General features: G+C 45.1%; 1 pseudogene; it reads left to right on the top strand.

Moving 5' to 3' along the window:
• Nucleotides 1-1,502: 1,502 nt before the first annotated feature.
• LOC147966487 (uncharacterized) lies at nt 1,503-12,472 on the top strand (annotated as a pseudogene).
• Nucleotides 12,473-19,901: the final 7,429 nt, after the last annotated feature.

The raw sequence follows: 19,901 nt of genomic DNA, 5'->3' as shown, positions 1-19,901 counted from the left end.
AACCTACCAGTACTCTGGTAAAATCCCGATTTCACCTGGAACACTTCCGATATCCAAACATAGGCTTCCAATATATCAATCTTCATGTCTCGACCATTTTGAGACTCCTCGTCATGTTTGTGATCACATCCGGGACTCAGAACAACCTTCGGTACATCAAAACTTATAAACTCATAATATAACTGTCATCGTAACATTAAGCGTGCGGACCCTACGGGTTCGAGAACTATGTAGACATGACCGAGACACGTCTCCGGTCAATAACCAACAGTGGAACCTGGATGCTCATATTGGCTCCCACATATTCTACGAAGATCTTTATCGGTCAGACCGCATAACAACATACGTTGTTCCCTTTGTCATCGGTATGTTACTTGCCCGAGATTCGATCATCGGTATCTCAATACCTAGTTCAATCTCGTTACCGGCAAGTCTCTTTACTCGTTCCATAATACATCATCCCGGAACTAACTCATTAGTTGCAATGCTTGCAAGGCTTAAGTGATGTACATTACCAAGAGGGCCCAGAGATACCTCTCCGACAATCGGAGTGACAAATCCTAATCTCGAAATACGCCAACCCAACATGTACCTTCGGAGACACCTGTAGAGCACCTTTATAATCACCCAGTTATGTCGTGACGTTTGGTAGCACACAAAGTGTTCCTCCGGTAAATAGGAGTTGCATAATCTCATAGTCATAGGAACATGTATAAGTCATGAAGAAAGCAATAGCAACATACTAAACGATCGTGTGCTAAGCTAACGGAATGGGTCATGTCAATCACATCATTCTCCTAATGATGTGATCACGTTTAATCAAATGACAACTCATGTCTATGGTTAGGAAACATAACCATCTTTGATTAACGAGTTAGTCAAGTAGAGGCATACTAGTGACACTCTGTTTGTCTATGTATTCACACATGTATTATGTTTCCAGTTAATACAATTCTAGCATGAATAATAAACATTTATCATGATATAAGGAAATAAATAATAACTTTATTATTGCCTCTAGGGCATATTTCCTTCACAAACGTACCGCGGTCCGCTCCGTCATCGCGTCGGTCTCTCCCAACATTGTGTGCCTCCAAGAAACCAAGTTGGATTCTTTCTCGTTGCCGATTGTCATCGAGACCCTTGGTCCCTGCTTTGAGGACTTCTTCGTCCTCCCTGCGATTGGCACGCGCGGTGGCATTCTCCTAGCGTGGAATCGCAGTGAAGTCTCCATCTCTAGCCCCTACATCGGTCAACACCACATCACTGTCCTCGTTTCGACCACATCCGGTGCGCATCCTTGGTGGATCTCCGTCGTCTACGGGCCACAGGAGGATGATGAGAAGATCCTTTTCCTGCAAGACCTCCAGGAAACTCGCGACACTTGTGCTAGCCCCTGGCTCCTAGGGGGCGATTCCAACCTTGTCTCCTCCTCTAAGGACAAGAGCAACGGGCGCATCAATAGGCGCACCTCGAGCCGCTTCCGATGCTTCATCACCGACATGGAGCTTCGTGACATGTACATGCATGGCCGTCGCTACACTTGGTCGAACGAGCGCGACTCCCCCACCCTCGTGCGTAATGATCAGTTTCTCTGCACCTTAGACTGGGATACTTCACAGCCGCACTGCCTTCTCCGGTGCCGTGCCACTACCGTCTCCGAACACAGCCCCCTCTTCTTGGACTGCTCGCCGCAACACGCTGGCCCAAAACGGTTCCACTTCGAACGTTTTTGGATCAAGCTTGACGGCTTTCACGCCGCTGTGGCGGATGCATGGGCCGGCGTCGACGACCCTGACCCCTTCCGGCGCGTCTACCTCTGCCTGAAGCTAACCGTGCGCCACCTCCAGAGTTGGGGCGCGCGCACTACCGGCCACGTCGCTCTGCAGCTCATGATAGCCAGAGAACTCACGGCCCGGCTCGATGCGGCGCAGGACTACGGCCCTCTATCCCAGTCCGAAACCTGGCTCCGTAGCAACCTCAAGCGCACCTACCTCGGGCTTGCTTCGCTCGAGAGATCCATTGCTCGCGAGCGCGTGCGCTTCTCCTGGCTCAAGGAGGGCGAGACGAACACAGCATTCTTCAAAATCCATGCTGCTCACCGGCGCCAAAAGAACGTCATCCACTCCCTTCGGGTCAACGACACAACAGTTCATGATGAGCAGGGCATGGCCGAGGCCGCCTTCGATTATTTCTCCTCGCTCTTCGGTTCCTCCTCGTCACGCGATTTCGCCCTTGATCTTGATCAGTTCGACGACAGATCATTCGACCTCACTGACCTCGAGCTTCCTTTCTCCGAGGAGGAGATCCTACGAGCTGCTCGCGCGCTTCCCTGCGGCAAGGCTTCGCGTCCTGACGGCTTCACTTCTGAATTTCTTGTGGCATGCTCGGACATCGTCAAGGCCGACATTTGCGCAGTTTTTGACAAGTTTTACTCCATGAACGGGTGATATGTCTCCAAAGTATCTATAATTTTTGATTGCTCCATGCTATATTATCTACTGTTTTGGACTATAATGGGCCTTATTTTCCACTTTTATATTATTTTTGGGACTAATCTATTAACCGGAGGCCCAACCCAGAATTGCTGTTTTTTGCCTATTTCAGTATTTCGGAGAAATAGAATATCAAACGGAGTCCAAACGGAATGAAACCTTCGGGAACGTGATTTTCTCGCCGAACGTGATCCAGGAGACTTGGACCCTACTCCAAGGAGTCCAAGGGGCGGTCATGAGGGTGGGGGCGCCCCCCCCCTAGGGCGCGCACCCTGCCTTGTGGGCCCCTAGGAGCTCCACCGACGCACTCCTTCCTCCTATATATACCTACGTACCCCGAAACGATCAGAACAGGAGCCAAAAACCTAATTCCACCGCCGCAACTTTCTATATCCACGAGATCCCATCTTGGGGCCTGTTCCGGAGCTCCGCCGGAGAGGGCCGTCATCACGGAGAGCTTCTACATCATCATAGCCTCTCCGATGAAGTGTGAGTAGTTTACCTCAGACCTTCGGGTCCATAGTTATTAGCTAGATGGCTTCTTCTCTCTTATTGGATCTCAATACAATGTTCTCCCCCTCTCTTGTGGAGATCTATTCGATGTAATCTTCTTTTTGCGGTGTGCTTGTTGAGATCGATGAATTGTGGGCTTATGATCAAGTCTATCTATGAATAATATTTAAATCTTCTCTGAATTCTTTTATGCATGATTGGTTATCTTTGCAAGTCTCTTCAAATTATCAGTTTGGTTTGGCCTACTAGATTGGTTTTTCTTGCCATGGGAGAAGTGCTTAGCTTTGGGTTCAATCTTGCGGTGTCCTTTCCCAGTGACAGAAGGGGCAGCAAGGCATGTATTGTATTATTGCCATCGAGGATAACAAGATGGGGTTTATATCATATTGCATGAATCTATCCCTCTGCATCATGTCATCTTGCTTAAGGCGTTACTCTGTTTTTAACTTAATACTCTAGATGCATGCTGGATAGCGGTCGATGAGTGGAGTAATAGTAGTAGATGCAGGCAGGAGTCGGTCTACTTGTCTCGGACGTGATGCCTATATACATGATCACCTAGATATTCTCATAACTATGTTCAATTCTGTCAATTGCTCAACAGTAATTTGTTCACCCACCTTAGAATACTTATGCTCTTGAGAGAAGCCACTAGTGAAACCTATGGCCCCCGGGTCTATTCTCTCATATCAATCTCCATCACGTTATTTTTGCTTTGCTTTTCTACTTTGCCTTTTACTTTTCACTTTGCATCTCTATATCAAAAATACCAAAAATATTATCTATCATCTCTATCAGATCTCACTCTCGTAAGTGACCGTGAAGGGATTGACAACCCCTAATCGCGTTGGTTGCGTTGAGCTATTGTTTTTGTGTAGGTACGAGGGACTTGCGTGTGGCCTCCTACTGGATTGATACCTTGGTTCTCAAAAACTGAGGGAAATACTTACGCTACTTTGCTGCATCATCCTCTCCTCTTCGGGGAAATCCAACGCAGTGCTCAAGAGGTAGCAAGAAGAATTTCTGGCGCCGTTGCCGGGGAGTCTGCACAAAAGTCAACATATATACCAAGTACCCATCACAATCCCTATCTCTCACATTACATTAGTTGCCATTTGCCTCTCATTTTCCTCTCCCCCACTTCACCCTTGCCATTTTATTCGCCCTCTCTTTCCCAATCTCCTTCTCCTTCTCCTTCTCCTTCTCCTTTTCCGTTTGCCTTTTCCTCGCTTGCCTTTTGTTTGCTCGTGTGTTGGATTGCTTGTTTGTTGCGATGGCTCAAGATACTACCAAATTGTGTGACTTCACCAATACCAATAATAATGATTTCCTTAGCACTCTGATTGCTCCTCTTGCCAATACTGAATCTTGTGAAATCAATACTGCTTTGTTGAATCTTGTTATGAAAGATCAATTCGCCGGCCTTCCTAGTGAAGATGCCGCTACTCATCTAAATAGCTTCGTTGATTTATGTGATATGAAAAAGAAGAAAGACGTCGATAATGACGTTGTTAAATTGAAGCTATTTCCTTTTTCGCTTAGAGATCGTCCTAAAGCTTGGTTTTCGTCTTTGCCTAAAAATAGTATTGATTCTTGGAACAAGTGCAAAGATGCTTTTATCTCTAAGTATTTTCCTCCCGCTAAGATCATCTCTCTTAGAAACGACATTATGAATTTTAAGCAACTTGATCATGAACATGTTGCACAAGCTTGGGAGAGAATGAAATTAATGATACGTAATTGCCCTACTCATGGTTTGAACTTGTGGATGATTATACAAAAAGTTTATGCCGGATTGAATTTTGCTTCTAGAAATCTTTTAGATTCGGCCAAGAGAGGCACTTTTATGGAAATTACTTTAGGATATGCTACTAAACTCCTAGATAATATTATGGTTAATTATTCTCAATGGCATACTGAAAGATCTACTAATAAAAAAGTGCATGTGATAGAAGAAATCAATGTTTTGAGTGGAAATATGGATGAACTTATGAAATTATTTTCTACTAAGAGTGTTTCTTCTGATCCTAATGATATGCCTTTGTCTACTTTGATTGAGAATAATAATGAATCTATGGATGTGAATTTGTTGGTAGGAATAATTTTGGTAACAACGCGTATAGAGGGAATTTTAATCCTAGGCCTTATCCTAGTAATCCTTCTAATAATTATGGAAATTCCTACAACAACTCTGATGGAAATTTTAATAAGATGCCCTCTGAATTTGAGAGTAGATTTAAAGAGTTTATGAATTCACAAAAGAATTTTAATGCTTTGCTTGAAGAGAAATTGCTTGAAGAGAAATTGCTTAAAGTTGATGATTTGGCTAGGAACGTTGATAGAATTTCTCTTGAGGTTGATTCTTTAAATATTAGATCTATTCCTCCTAAGCATGATATCAATGAGTCTCTCAAAGCCATGATAATTTCCATTGATGAGTGCAAGGAAAGAACCGCTAGGATGCGTCCTACGAAAGATGCTTTTATTAAAGCGTGTTCTTCCAATTCCTATGAAAATCAAGATGAAGATCTAAAAGTTATTGATGTGTCTCCCATTAAATCTTTGTTTTAGAATATGAATCTTGATGAAACTGAATATGATCTTCCTTTACCTAGAAGGCGTTCCAAAAATTCGGAGTATTTAGATCTTGATGATGAAATTGATAAAAGTGGGATTGAAAGAAATAAAACCCTAGATGTTGCTAAACCCACTATATTGGATTTCAAGGAATTCAATAATGAAAGTTGCTCTTTAATTGATTGTATTTCCTTGTTACAATCCGTGCTAAATTCTCCTCATGCTTATAGTCAAAATAAAGCCTTTACCGAACATATTGTTGATGCTTCGATGCAATCTTATGAAGAAAAACTTGAGTTGAAAGTTTCTATCCCTAGAAAACTCTATGATGAGTGGGAACCAACTATTAAAATTAAAATTAAAGATCATGAGCTTTATGCTTTGTGTGATTTGGGTGCTAGTGTCTCCACTATCCCCAAAACTTTGTGTGATTTGCTAGATTTCCGTGATTTTGATGATTGCTCTATTACGGATTACACTATTAAGAAACCTATGGGAAGAATTAATGATGTTCTTATTGTTGCAAATAGGAATAATTTGCCCGTAGATTTTATCATTCTTGATATAGATTGCAATCCTTCTTGCCCTATTATTCTTGGTACACCTTTCCTTACAACGATTGGTGCGCTTATTGATATGAAGGAAGGGAATATTAGATTTAAATTTCCATTAAAAAAGGGCATGGAACACTTCCCTAGAAAGAAAATAAAATTGCCATATGAAACTATCATGAGAGCCACTTATGGATTGCCTACCAAAGATGGCAATACCTAGATCTATCCTCGCTTTTATGCCTAGCTAGGGGCGTTAAACGATAGCGCTTGTTGGGAGGCAACCCAATTTTATTTTTAGTTTTGTTTCTGTTTTTGTTTCTGTTTAGGAATAAATAATCCATCTACCTTCTGTTTGGATGTGGTTTTGTGTTTTAATTAGTGTTTGTGCCAAGTTAAACCTATAGAAACTTCTTGGATGATAGTTATTTGATCTTGCTGTAATTTCCAGAAACTTTGCGTTCAGTTCCCGAATTATTAAAATTCACCAGAACGTGATAAAATACTGATTCCAATTGCTGATGATCAATAAAGAAATTTCCTAGGTATTCCTATTTTTCCTGAATTTTTGGAGTTCTAGAAGTTTGCGTTAGTTACAGATTACTACAGACTGTTCTGTTTTTGACAGATTCTGTTTTTCGTGTGTTGTTTGCTTATTTTGATGAATCTATGGCTAGTAAAATAGTTTATAATCCATAGAGAAGTTGGAATACATTAGGTTTAACACCAATATAAATAAATAATGAGTTCATTACAGTACCTTAAAGCGGTCTTTTGTTTTCTTTCCCTAACGGAGCTCACGAGATTTCTGTTGAGTTTTGTGTTGTGAAGTTTTCAAGTTTTGGGTAAATTCTTTTGATGGATTATGGAACAGGGAGTGGCAAGAGCCTAAGCTTGAGGATGCCCATGCCACCCCCAAGATAATCCAAGGACACCAAAAAGTCAAAGCTTGGGGATGCCCCGGAAGGCATCCCCTCTTTCGTCTACTTCCATCGGTAATTTTACTTGGAGCTATATTTTTATTCACCACATGATATGTGTTTTGCTTGGAGCGTCTTGTATTATTTGTGTCTTTGTTTGTTAGTGTGCCACAATAATCCTTGCTGTAAACACCTTTTGAGAGAGCCATACATGAATTGGAATTTGATAGAATACTCTATGTGCTTCACTTATATCTTTTGAGCTATGTAGTTTTGCTCTATGTGCTTCACTTATATCTTTTGAGCGTTATAATTTTGCTCTATGTGCTTCACTTAGATCTTTTAGAGCACGGTGCTGGACTTGTTTTAAAGAAACTATTGATCTCTCATGCTTCACTTAGATTATTTTGAGAGTCTTTAATAGCATGGTAATTTGCTTAATAATAATATGCTTGGTATTCAAGATTTGTGAAACTTTCTTTTGAGTGCGTTGAATACTAAGAAAAGATTGGTGCTTGATAATTGTTTTGAGATATGAAGATGGTGATATTAGAGTCATGCTAGTTGAGTAGTTGTGAATTTGAGAAATACTTGTGTTAGAGTTTGTGATTCCCGTAGCATGTACGTATGGTGAACCGTGATGTGATGAAGTCGGAGCATGATTTATTTATTGATTGTCTTCCTTATGAGTGGCGGTCGGGGATGAGCGATGGTCTTTTCCTACCAATCTATCCCCCTAGGAGCATGCACGTAATACTTTGCTTTGATAACTTCTAGATTTTTGCAATAAGTATATGAGTTCTTTATGACTAATGTTGAGTCCATGGATTATACGCACTTTTCCCATCCTTCCACCATTGCTAGCCTCTCTAAATACCGTGCACTTTTCGCCAGTATCATTCACCCACCATATACTTTCCTCAAAACAGCCACCATACCTACCTATCATGGCATTTCCATAGCCATTCCGAGATATATTTCCATGCAACTTTCCACCGTTCCATCTATTATGACACACTCCATCATTGTCATATTGCTAGCATGATCATGTAGTTGACATCGTATTTGTGGCAAAGCCACCATTCATAATTCTTTCATACATGTCACTCTTGATTCATAGCATATCCCGGTACACCGCCGGAGGCATTCATATAGAGTCATATTTTGTTCTAAGTATTGAGTTGTAAGAAAAATAAAAGTGTGAAGATCATCATTTTTAGAGCATTGTCCCAAGTGAGGAAAGGATGATGGAGACTATGATTCCCCCACAAGTCGGGATGAGACTCCGGACGAAAAATAAAAAAAAAGAGAAAAAAAGAGGCCATAAAAAAGAGAAAAGGCCCAAATAAAAAAATGAGAGAAAAAGAGAGAAGGGACAATGTTACTATCCTTTTACCACACCTGTGCTTCAAAGTAGCACCATGATCTTCATGACAGAGAGTCTCTCATTTTGTCACTTTCATATACTAGTGGGAATTTTTCATTATAGAACTTGGCTGGTATATTCCAATGATGGGCTTCCTCAAATTGCCCTTGGTCTTCGTGAGCAAGCGAGTTGGATGCACCCCCACTTAGTTTCTTTTGTTGAGCTTTCATATACTTATAGCTCTAGTGCATCCGTTGCATGGAAATCCCTACTCACTCACATTGATATCTATTGATGGGCATCTCCATGGCCCGTTGATACGCCTAGTTGATGTGAGACTATCTTCCCCTCTTTTTGTCTTCTCCACAACCACCATTCTATTCCACATACAGTGCTATGTCCATGGCTCACGCTCATGTATTGCGTGAAGATTGAAAAAGTTTGAAAATGTCAAAAGTATGAAACAATTGCTTGGCTTGTCATCGGGGTTGTGCATGATTTAAATACTTTATGTGGTGAAGATAGAGCATAGCCAGACTATATGATTTTGTAGGGATAACTTTCTTTGGCCATGTTATTTTGAGAAGACATAATTGCTTTGTTAGTATGCTTGAAGTGTTATTATTTTTATGTCAATATAAACTTTTGTCTTGAATCTTTCGAATCTGAATATTCATACCACAATTAAGAAGATTTACATTGAAATTATGCCAAGTAGAACTCCGCATAAAAAATTCTCTTTTTATCATTTACCTACTCGAGGACGAGTAGGAATTAAGCTTGGGGATGTCTGATATGTCTCCAACGTATCTATAATTTTTGAATGCTCCATGCTATATTATCTACTGTTTTGGACTATATTTGGCTTTATTTTCCACTTTTATATTATTTTTGGGACTAACCTATTAACCGAAGGCCCAGCCTAGAATTGCTGTTTTTTGCCTATTTCAGTATTTCGGAGAAACAGAATATCAAACGGAGTCCAAACGGAATGAAACATTTGGGGATGTGATTTTCTCGCCGAACGTGATCCAGGAGACTTGGACCCTACTCCAAGGAGTCCAAGAGGCGGTCAAGAGGGTGGGGGACGCCCCCCCCCCCCTAGGGCGCACCCCCTGCCTCGTGGGCCCCTCGGAGCTCCACCGACGTACTCCTTCCTCCTATAAATACCTATGTACCCCCAAACGATCAGAACAGGAGCCAAAAACCTAATTCCACCGCCGCAACTTTCTGTATCCACGAGATCCCATCTTGGGGCATGTTCCGGAGCTCCGCCGGAGAGGGCCGTCATCACGGAGGGCTTCTACATCATCATAGCCTCTCCGATGAAGTGTGAGTAGTTTACCTCAGACCTTCGGGTCCATAGTTATTAGCTAGATGGCTTCTTCTCTATTTTTGGATCTCAATACAATGTTCTCCCCCTCTCTTGTGGAGATCTATTCGATGTAATCTTCTTTTCTCAATACAACTCAAACCAATCACGATCATCAAATAGCCATTAGGACAAAACAGATCTACTCAAACATCATAGGATAGCCATACATCATTGGGAAATAATATATAACGTTGAGCACCATGTTTAAGTAGAGATTACAACGGGTAAGAGAGAGGTTACACCACTGCATAGAGGGGGGAAGAGTTGGTGATGATGGCGGTGAAGTTGTTGGTGAAGATGGCGGTGATGATGATGGCCCCGGCAGCGCTCTGGCGCCACCGGAAGCAAGGGGGAGAGGGCTTAGCTTTGGGTTCAATCTTGCGGTGTCCTTTCCCTGTGACAGAAGGGGCAGCAAGACACGTATTGTACTGTTGCCATCGACGATAACAAGATGGGGTTTATATCATATTGCATGAATCTATCCCTCTACATCATGTCATCTTGCTTAAGGCGTTACTCTGTTTTTAACTTAATACTCTAGATGCATGCTGGATAGCGGTCGATGATTGGAGTAATAGTAGTAGATGCAGGCAGGAGTCGGTCTACTTGTCTCGGACATGATGCCTATATACATGATCATACCTAGATATTCTCATAACTATGCTCAATTCTGTCAATTGCTCAACAGTAATTTTTTCACCCACCGTAGAATACTTATGCTCTTGAGAGAAGCCACTAGTGAAGCCTATGGCCCCCGGGTCTATTCTCATCATATCAATCTCCATCACTTTATTTTTGCTTTGCTTTTTTACTTTGCCTTTTACTTTTCACTTTGCATCTCTATATCAAAAATACCAAAAATATTATCTATCATCTCTATCAGATCTCACTCTCGTAAGTGACCGTGAAGGGATTGACAACCCCTAATCACGTTGGTTGCGTTGAGCTATTGTTTTTGTGTAGGTACGAGGGACTTGCGTGTAGCCTCCTACTGGATTGATACCTTGGTTCTCAAAAACTGAGGGAAATACTTACACTACTTTAATGCATCATCCTCTCCTCTTCGAGGAAATCCAATGCAGTGCTCAAGAGGTAGAAAGAAGAATTTCTGGCGCCGTTGCCGGGGAGTCTGCACAAAAGTCAACATACCAAGTACCCATCACAATCCCTATCTCTCGCATTACATTAGTTGCCATTTGCCTCTCGTTTTCCTCTCCCCCATTTCACCCTTGCCGTTTTATTCGCCCTCTCTTTCCCAATCCCCTTATCCTTCTCCTTCTCCTTCTCCTTTTCCGTTTGCCTTTTCCTCGCTTGCCTTTTGTTTGCTCGTGTGTTGGATTGCTTGTTTGTTGCGATGGCTCAAGATACTACCAAATTGTGAGACTTCACCAATACCAATAATAATGATTTCCTTAGCACTCTGATTGCTCCACTTGCCAATACTGAATCTTGTGAAATCAATACTGCTTTGTTGAATCTTGTTATGAAAGATCAATTCGCCGGCCTTCCTAGTGAAGATGCCGCTACTCATCTAAATAGCTTCGTTGATTTATGTGATATGCAAAAGAAGAAAGACGTCGATAATGACGTTGTTAAATTGAAGCTTCCAGCCACGACTTGCGAGTCATCCGTGAGCTGCTGCGCGTCTTTGGTGTGGCTTCCGGGCTCCACACCAACTTCGCTAAATGCTCGGCTACGCCCATCCGCTGCGGTGAATCGGAGCTCGCGTGCATCAACACCGAACTCGCCTGTGTTGTCCTCGACTTTCCTATCACCTACTTGGGCATCCCATTGTCGGTTCAGAAACCCTCGGCATGCTCTCTACAACCTATCGTTGAGAGGCTCGCGAGGAAGTTGTCCACCTGGTGTGCTGCCCTTCTCCCCCGCGGCGAATGCCTCACTTTGGTTCGTCATCTCCTTTGCGCGATCTCTTCACACATTATGGTGGCCATCGCCATCTTCCTGCCGATTCTCAAGCAGATCAACCGCACCATCCGCGAGTTCCTGTGGTACGGCAGAAAGGAAACCCGCAACGGCCATGGTCCCGTCAACTGGCAACGTGTTTGCCGCCCTCTCGAACTCGGCGGACTTGGCATTCAGGACCTCCACCGCCAGGGCATCGCCCTCGAGTCCGGTGGCTTTGGTTACAGCGCACGGATCCCTCCAAGCCTTGGGCGCATCTCCACCTCCCGAGCGACCACGATGTCTCTGCCATGTTCAGGGCCTCCACATCCTGGGTCGTAGGTGACGGCCGAACATGCCTTTTTTGGACTGACCACTGGCTCAACGGTCACACCATCTCGGATCTAGCTCCGTCTCTGCTCCCCCTGGTTCCACGGCGCCTGCGGAAGCGCACTGTTGCCGACGCCCTCCAGGACCGTCGCTGGATCGCTGATCTACGCGGCGCACTCAACCCCACCGCCCTGACCGATTACGTCCGCTTCTGGAGATTGCTCCAGTACACCACCCTCTCCACCCGCCCGGACCGCCTCCTCTGGCGATGGACTGCCAACGCCAAGTACTCGTCCAAATCCTGCTATCGAGCACTCTACTCCGGATCCACTTCTGCACCATTCTGGCGCCTCACCTGGAGATGTTGGGCTCCCCTTCGCGTCAAGATGTTCACTTGGCTCGTGGACCTTGACCGGTGCTGGACGTCTGCTAGACTTGCTTGACATGGCCTGCCGCACAATGATCGTTGTGCCCTGTGTGACCAGGCCAAGGAGACCATGCAGCACATCATCATTGGCTGCCCCTTCTCCCGACAAATTTGGCACGACGTTCTTGCTTGGGCCCGTGCTACTTCTCCCCCCTTCTGGCAATGAAGCCTTTCTTCCATGGTGCTCGGCCACAATTAGGAGATCCCCTACCGGCCACCACAAGGGCCTAGCCACGCTGGCGGTGCTCACGGCATGGTCAATTTGGCGCTACCGCAACAGCTGCGTCTTCGACGGTGAGAACCACTCCCCCTCGCGACTCTTCTCATCGATCCAGGAAGAAGCCCGCGCCTGGGCTCGGGCAGGTGCGCGTGGTCTTGGCGCTTTGATAGCATAGGACCTCTCGTGTAATGGGCCGAGCACCCCATCACCAATGCTCTGCGGCTCCATGCCTTGCCTCTAGCATACAAGGCTCGAGCTGTAATCCCCCCCTGTACTCTCCTTCCTATCAATGAAATGATACGCACTTTTGCGTATTCGCAAAAAAAAGTAGACCATCAAAGTTCAGTGACTTATATAATTATTTTGCCAAAAATATATATATATCATAGATGATTGGCAGCTCGTTTTCTTCTTCTGTAAAACTTAGTGTCTCATATCATCATATGCCATATCTCATGCAGTTGCACACAAAAAAAAACTGGCTATGTTGGTTTTCTTCTCCTTGTTCTATGTTTGACTCTTTGGAGATTCAGCAAGTGTCAAGCGATATGGGTCTACCTTTGAGCTTCCATTTCTGCTGTTTCATGCAGATGTTGATGGATTGAACTTTAAGGATGGTGTTTCCTTCCACTCTACCTTCAGCAAAAGGTTGAGTGCAATGCTTAACCATGTTTGTATTTATTTCCTTCTTATTTTCAAAACGAGTATATGTTGATTATCGAATCATTGGTTATCATTATAACTCATTTGCTGGTATCGATTTGGTTTGATGCTTCATGGAACAATGATATTTAAGGTGCATGATATCGATGGCAAGGTGAGAGTAACCTTCAAGGACCTGGTAGAGGTTTTACGGGACCTAACAACGGTGCCAGGGATCCAATCATTGTGTGGTCAATTGAATGTTGTGTAGTCAGATGTATGCATTTGTAATGTTTTTCGGCATAATTTCTACTTGATGTATGTAGTTTTTGCCAAAAGTTGTGTAGTCAATTGACTACCCAACTTAAGTGTGGCTTCGCCAAACAGGTCACCCATGTTAGAGCAACAAAGGGAGGTTCTCATTCTTACAAACCTTTATTTCATTGCATATTACCTTCACCTATGATTACGATTATTAAAACAATAACAACAGTAGCAGCACCACCACCACCAACAACAACAATAGCAATTGTCACGGCCCGGCTGATTGCCGCGCAGGTTGTAGTCGTGGTTGGTAGGAGGACGAGGGCGAGGCCCTCGCTTGCCTATGGTTGGAGAAGGGGGTGAGGAGGGGCACCGTGGTGCAGGAGCAAGGGAGGAGAGGTTGTAGGATATTCTGCTTGCATTTATTGATCCAAGGGCTGGCTATATATAGCCTAATTACAAGACCAGACTAAGACTCCTATTACAATTGGGTGTTGGCAGGGTAACCTTCTTCAGGACTAAACCTTTCCAACTAATACCCAGACTCCTAATCTAAAAAGACTGTAATTAAACTAGGACATATCTTTAGGCAGGTGCAGGGCCGGCCCGTGCAGGTCCCTTACGCCTATAGGGCTGGCCCCACATGACATCTCCCCCTCCATTCTGAAACAACTCGTCCTCAAGCTGGAAGCTTGGATAACGTTCGTGGAAGGTTGTAACATCCTCCCATGAAGCAGCAGACGCCGGCTGGCCCTCCCAGTGAATGAGCACCTGTTGGATACCGCGGGCAATACGAGCACGCAATGCTTGGACAGGGGTTGGATGTACTCGACCCTGAAACAGAGGTGGAAGCATCGGCGGAACTTCCGGCGGTGGGCCATGGTACTTCTTCAGGACCCCGACATGGAAAACATTGTGAATGCGGGCGCGTGGGGGCAGCTCCAAACGGTAAGCAACCGTATCGATTTTAGCGAGGACTTTGAAAGGCCCATAATATTTGGGAGCCAATTTCCTTTTGGCGCCTACTACAAGGAATGCCGCCGGCCGGTGCTGAAGACGGAGCCAAACCCACTCTCCAACATCAAAAGAAAGGGCCCGATGCTTATCATCATAGTAATGCTTGTACTGTTGTGTTGCCTGAAGGAGACATTCACGGATGTCGTGAAGAACTGATTGCGGTCGATGATCTGCCGTTCCACGGCCTGATTGCGAATCTCGCCCGGCGTATAGTCCCGGAATGAGGGGGGATCCCGTCCATAAACCACCCTGAAAGGCGTGCCCTTCAACGCTGAGTGGTACGAAGTGTTGTAGCAGTACTCCGCCCAAGGCAACCATTGGAGCCACTGACATGGGCGATCCCCAGTGATGCAACGGAGGTACATGGTGATGACGCGATTGACGGCCTCAGATTGCCCATCAGACTGCGGATGGAAGGCCGAACTCATGTGCAAGCGTGTCCCCGCTGCGGCAAACAGAGCCTTCCAAAAGCCCGAAGTGAAAACCACATCCCTGTCCGAAACGATGGATGTGGGAAACCCATGAAGTCGGACAATGTTGGAGAACAAGGCTTTAGCAACAGACTCCGTGGTGTACAGATGCGCCAAGGGGATGAAATGCGCATACTTGGAGAAACGGTCCACAACGGTCAGCATCACACTTTTGCCGCCCACCTTCGGAAGTGCCTCAATGAAATCCATGGAGATGTCTTCCCAGACACGAGAGGGCACTGTCAAGGGCTGCAATAAGCTGGCTGGATGAAGCTGCTCTGTCTTGTTGCGTTGACAAACCTGACAAGCACGAATATACTGCTGAAGTGCTGCCCTTGCTTGTGGCAGATGGAAATCCCGACGAAGACGATGAAGTGACTTCTGGATATACCTTCATGGCCCGCATCATGGGCTGCAGCCAGGACCTCCCCGAGCAGCGGCAACGCGGGTGGCACATAAGCCCGCTGTTGGAAGGTAACAACACCATCAACGAGAGCCCAAGGCTGTCCTAACTCACCAGATTCTAGTTGTTCCCGGAAAGTGACAAGCGCCGGGTCCGTGTGTGCAGCCTGACAGAGAGATTCAAACAGATCAAAAGAAGGACCGGATATGGCGAGTGCCTGGCCGGCAGGAGCATCACGAAGAGAAAGAGCATCGGCGAAGATGTTTTGGCGACCCGGTTTATATTCCACCGTGAAGTTGAACCCCAACAGTTTGCCCACCCAATGATGTTGTGGAATGCTAGCGAGTCGTTGGTCCAGCAAAAACTTTAGGCTGTAGTGGTCAGTTTTGATGACGAACGCACGTCCCCAAAGATAGGGCCGCCAGTGGCGCATGGCGTGCACTAGACCAATGAGCTCCCGCTCATAAGCGGCAAGAGAAGCATGATGCAGAGCGATGGTTTTGCGGAAATAGGCAATGGGGCCGCCACCTTGATGCAGAACTGCCCCAAAACCAGATCCAGATGCATCACACTCCACAATGAATGAAACAGCAAAATCCGGTAGCTGAAGCACGGGGGCTGTGGTAAGAGCTTTCTTGAGGGCTTCAAAGGCAATAGTCGCTGTAGGCATCCAAAGAAATCCATCTTTCTTGAGGAGTGTCGTGAGGGGAGCTGCAATGGTGCCAAAATCCCGGATGAACTTGCGGTAGTATCCTGCCAGTCCTAAGAAACCACGCACAGCGCGGACGGTGCACGGAACCGGCCAGTCTACCACGGCAAGAACCTTGTCGCTGTCCATGGCAACTCCTGCAGCGGAGATGACGTGTCCCAGATAAGCCATGGTTTCCTCCCCAAAGGAACACTTGGAGCACTTGAGAAACAGTTGATGTGTGCGCATAGCCTCCGAAACGAGCTTGACATGATGTAGGCGATCCGACCAGGACAAGCTATAGATCAAGATAACATTGAAGAACACAAGCACAAACCGACGAAGGTAGGGACGGAGGACGTCGTTCATGAGTGCTTGGAACATCGCTGGGGCATTTGTCAAACCAAAGGCCATCACTACAAACTCAAAGAGGCCCTCATGTGTGTGGAAGGCCGTCTTGTGGATATCCTCAGGGGCCATCCGAACCTGGTGGTAACCCGACCGGAGATCCAGTTTGGTGAAAACGCGGGTGCCCTTGAGTTCATCCAGAAGTTCATCGACAACAGGAATTGGAAACTTGTCCTTGATGGTGACAAGGTTGAGACCACGGTAGTCGATACAGAAACGCCAAGTCCCGTCGACCTTTCTGACAAGTAGAACGGGGGATGAAAATGCAGAAGAACTAGGACGGATCAAACCGCGAGCCAGCATGTCTAAACATTGGCGCTCTAGTTCATCTTTTTGAATCGTTGGGTAGCGGTAGGGACGGATAGCAACCGGCGGTGTCCCGGGAATAAGATGAATATGATGGTCATGTGCGCGCTGCGGCGGCAGGCCCTGTGGGTCGGCGAAAACATCGGTGAAAGTGGCCAGCAGGCTGTCCAGAAGTTCCTTGCCTTCGCACGCGTGTAGGTGGGCAGAACGTCCGAGGGAGCCGAGGCCCGACCACTCCACACGGTGATCCAAGTGCCGAAACGACATCCACTGCATAGTGAAATCCCAGAGAATTGGCCCAAGAGTTTTGAAATCGTGTATCGAGGATAATATCGAACCCGCCCAATGGAATGGCATGCAGATCAACAACGAAACGCTCCTTGTCAATGGTGATCGCAGCCTACTGAAGGAGTCCCCGACAAGTCACCTTATCGCCATTAGCGACCGTGACTCCCAAACGACGATTGGAGGAGAAAGGCAGCCCGACGATGGTGGCCAACTCTTCGTGGATGAAGTTATGAGTGCTGCCTGAATCAAGCAAGGCAACCAAGTCACGGTCCCCGATGCAAAGAGTGACCTGCATTGTGTCGCTGGTGGGAATTCCGGTAACAGCCAAGAGTGAGATTTGTGCTTCCTGGAAATCCTCAAACTGCTCCTCTTCGACGTCGGCGGATTGAATATAGAACAGTCATTTGCAGCGATGGCCCCACGCGAACTTCTCATCACAATTGAAGTAGAGACCCTTATGCTACCTCTTGAGCACTGCGTTGGATTTCCCCGAAGAGGAGAGGATGATGCAGCAAAGTAGCGTAAGTATTTCCCTCAGTTTTTGAGAACCAAGGTATCAATCCAGTAGGAGGCTACACGCAAGTCCCTCCTACCTACACAAAAACAATAGCTCAACGCAACCAACACGATTAGGGGTTGTCAATCCCTTCACGGTCACTTACGAGAGTGAGATCTGATAGATATGATAGATAATATTTTTGGTATTTTTGATATAGAGATGCAAAGTGAAAAGTAAAAGGCAAAGTAAAAAAGCAAAGCAAAAATAAAGTGATGGAGATTATATGATGAGAATAGACCCGGGGGCCATAGTTTTCACTAGTGGCTTCTCTCAAGAGCATAAGTATTCTACGGTGGGTGAAAAAATTACTATTGAGCAATTGACAGAATTGAGCATAGTTATGAGAATATCTAGGTATGATCATGTATATAGGCATCACGTCCGAGACAAGTAGACCGACTCCTGCCTGCATCTACTACTATTACTCCACTCATCGACCGCTATCCAGCATGCATCTAGAGTATTAAGTTAAAAACAGAGTAACGCCTTAAGCAAGATGACATGATGTAGAGGGATAGATTCATGCAATATGATATAAACCCCATCTTGTTATCCTTGATGGCAACAATACAATACGTGCCTTGCTGCCCCTTCTGTCATTGGGAAAGGACACCGCAAGATTGAACCCAAAGCTAAGCACTTCTCCCATGGCAAGAAAAACCAATATAGTAGGCCAAACCAAACTGATAATTCGAAGAGACTTGCAAAGATAACCAATCATACATAAAAGAATTCAGAGAAGATTCAAATATTATTCATAGATAGACTTGATCATAAACCCACAATTCATCGATCTCAACAAACACACCGCAAAAAGAAGATTACATCGAATAGATCTCCACAAGAGAGGGGGAGAACATTGTATTGAGATCCAAAAAGAGAGAAGAAGCCATCTAGGTAATAACTATGGACCCGAAGGTCTGAGGTAAACTACTCACACTTCATCGGAGAGGCTATGATGATGTAGAAGCCCTCCGTGATGACGGCCCTCTCCGGCGGAGCTCCAGAGTAGGCCCCAAGATGGGATCTCGTGGATACAGAAAGTTGCGGCGGTGGAATTAGGTTTTTGGCTCCTGTTCTGATCGTTTGGGGGTACGTAGGTATATATAGGAGGAAGGAGTACGTCGGTGGAGCTCCTAGGGGCCCACGAGGCAGGGGACGTGCCCTAGGGGGGGCGCCCCCACCCTCGTGACCGCCTCTTGGACTCCTTGGAGTAGGGTCCAAGTCTCCTGGATCATGTTCGGCGAGAAAATCACGTTCTCGAAGGTTTCATTCCGTTTGGACTCCGTTTGATATCTGTTTCTCCGAAATACAGAAATAGGCAAAAAACAGCAATTCTGGGCTGGGCCTCCGGTTAATAGGTTAGTCCCAAAAATAATATAAAAGTGGAAAATAAAGCCCAATATAGTCCAAAACAGTAGATAATATAGCATGGAGCAATCAAAAATTATAAATACGTTGGAGACGTATCAGGCATCCCCAAGCTTAATTCCTACACGTCCTCGAGTAGGTAAATGATAAAAAGAGAATTTTTTATGCGGAGTGCTACTTGGCATAATTTCAATGAAAATATTCTTAATTGTGGTATGAATATTCAGATTATAAAGATTCAAGAAAAAAGTTTATATTGACATAAAAATAATAATACTTCAAGCATAGTAACAAAGCAATTATGTCTTCTCAAAATAACATGGCCAAAGAAAGTTATCCCTAAAAAATCATATAGTCCGGCTATGCTCTATCTTCACCACACAAAGTATTTAAATCATGCACAACCCCGATGACAAGCCAAGCAATTGTTTCATACTTTAACATTTTCAAAACTTTTTCAATCTTCACGCAATACATGAGCGTGAGCCATGGATATAGCTCTATATGTGGAATAGAATGGTGGTTGTGGAGAAGACAAAAAAAGAGGGGAAGATAGTCTCACATCAACTAGGCGTATCAACGGGCTATGGAGATGCCCATCAATAGATATCAATGTGAGTGAGTAGGGATTGCCATGCAACGGATGCACTAGAGCTATAAGTATATGAAAGCTCAACAAAAGAACCTAAGTGGGTGTGCATCCAACTCGCTTGCTCACGAAGACCAAGGGCAATTTGAGGAAGCCCATCATTGGAATATACAAGCCAAGTTCTATAATGAAAAATTCCCTCTAGTATATGAAAGTGACA

Source organism: Triticum urartu, chromosome 6A, assembly GCF_056163025.1.
Source record: "Triticum urartu cultivar PI428250 chromosome 6A, HENAU_Tu73, whole genome shotgun sequence".
NCBI lineage: Eukaryota > Viridiplantae > Streptophyta > Magnoliopsida > Poales > Poaceae > Triticum > Triticum urartu.
This window is presented reverse-complemented; position numbering and strand designations above follow the sequence as displayed.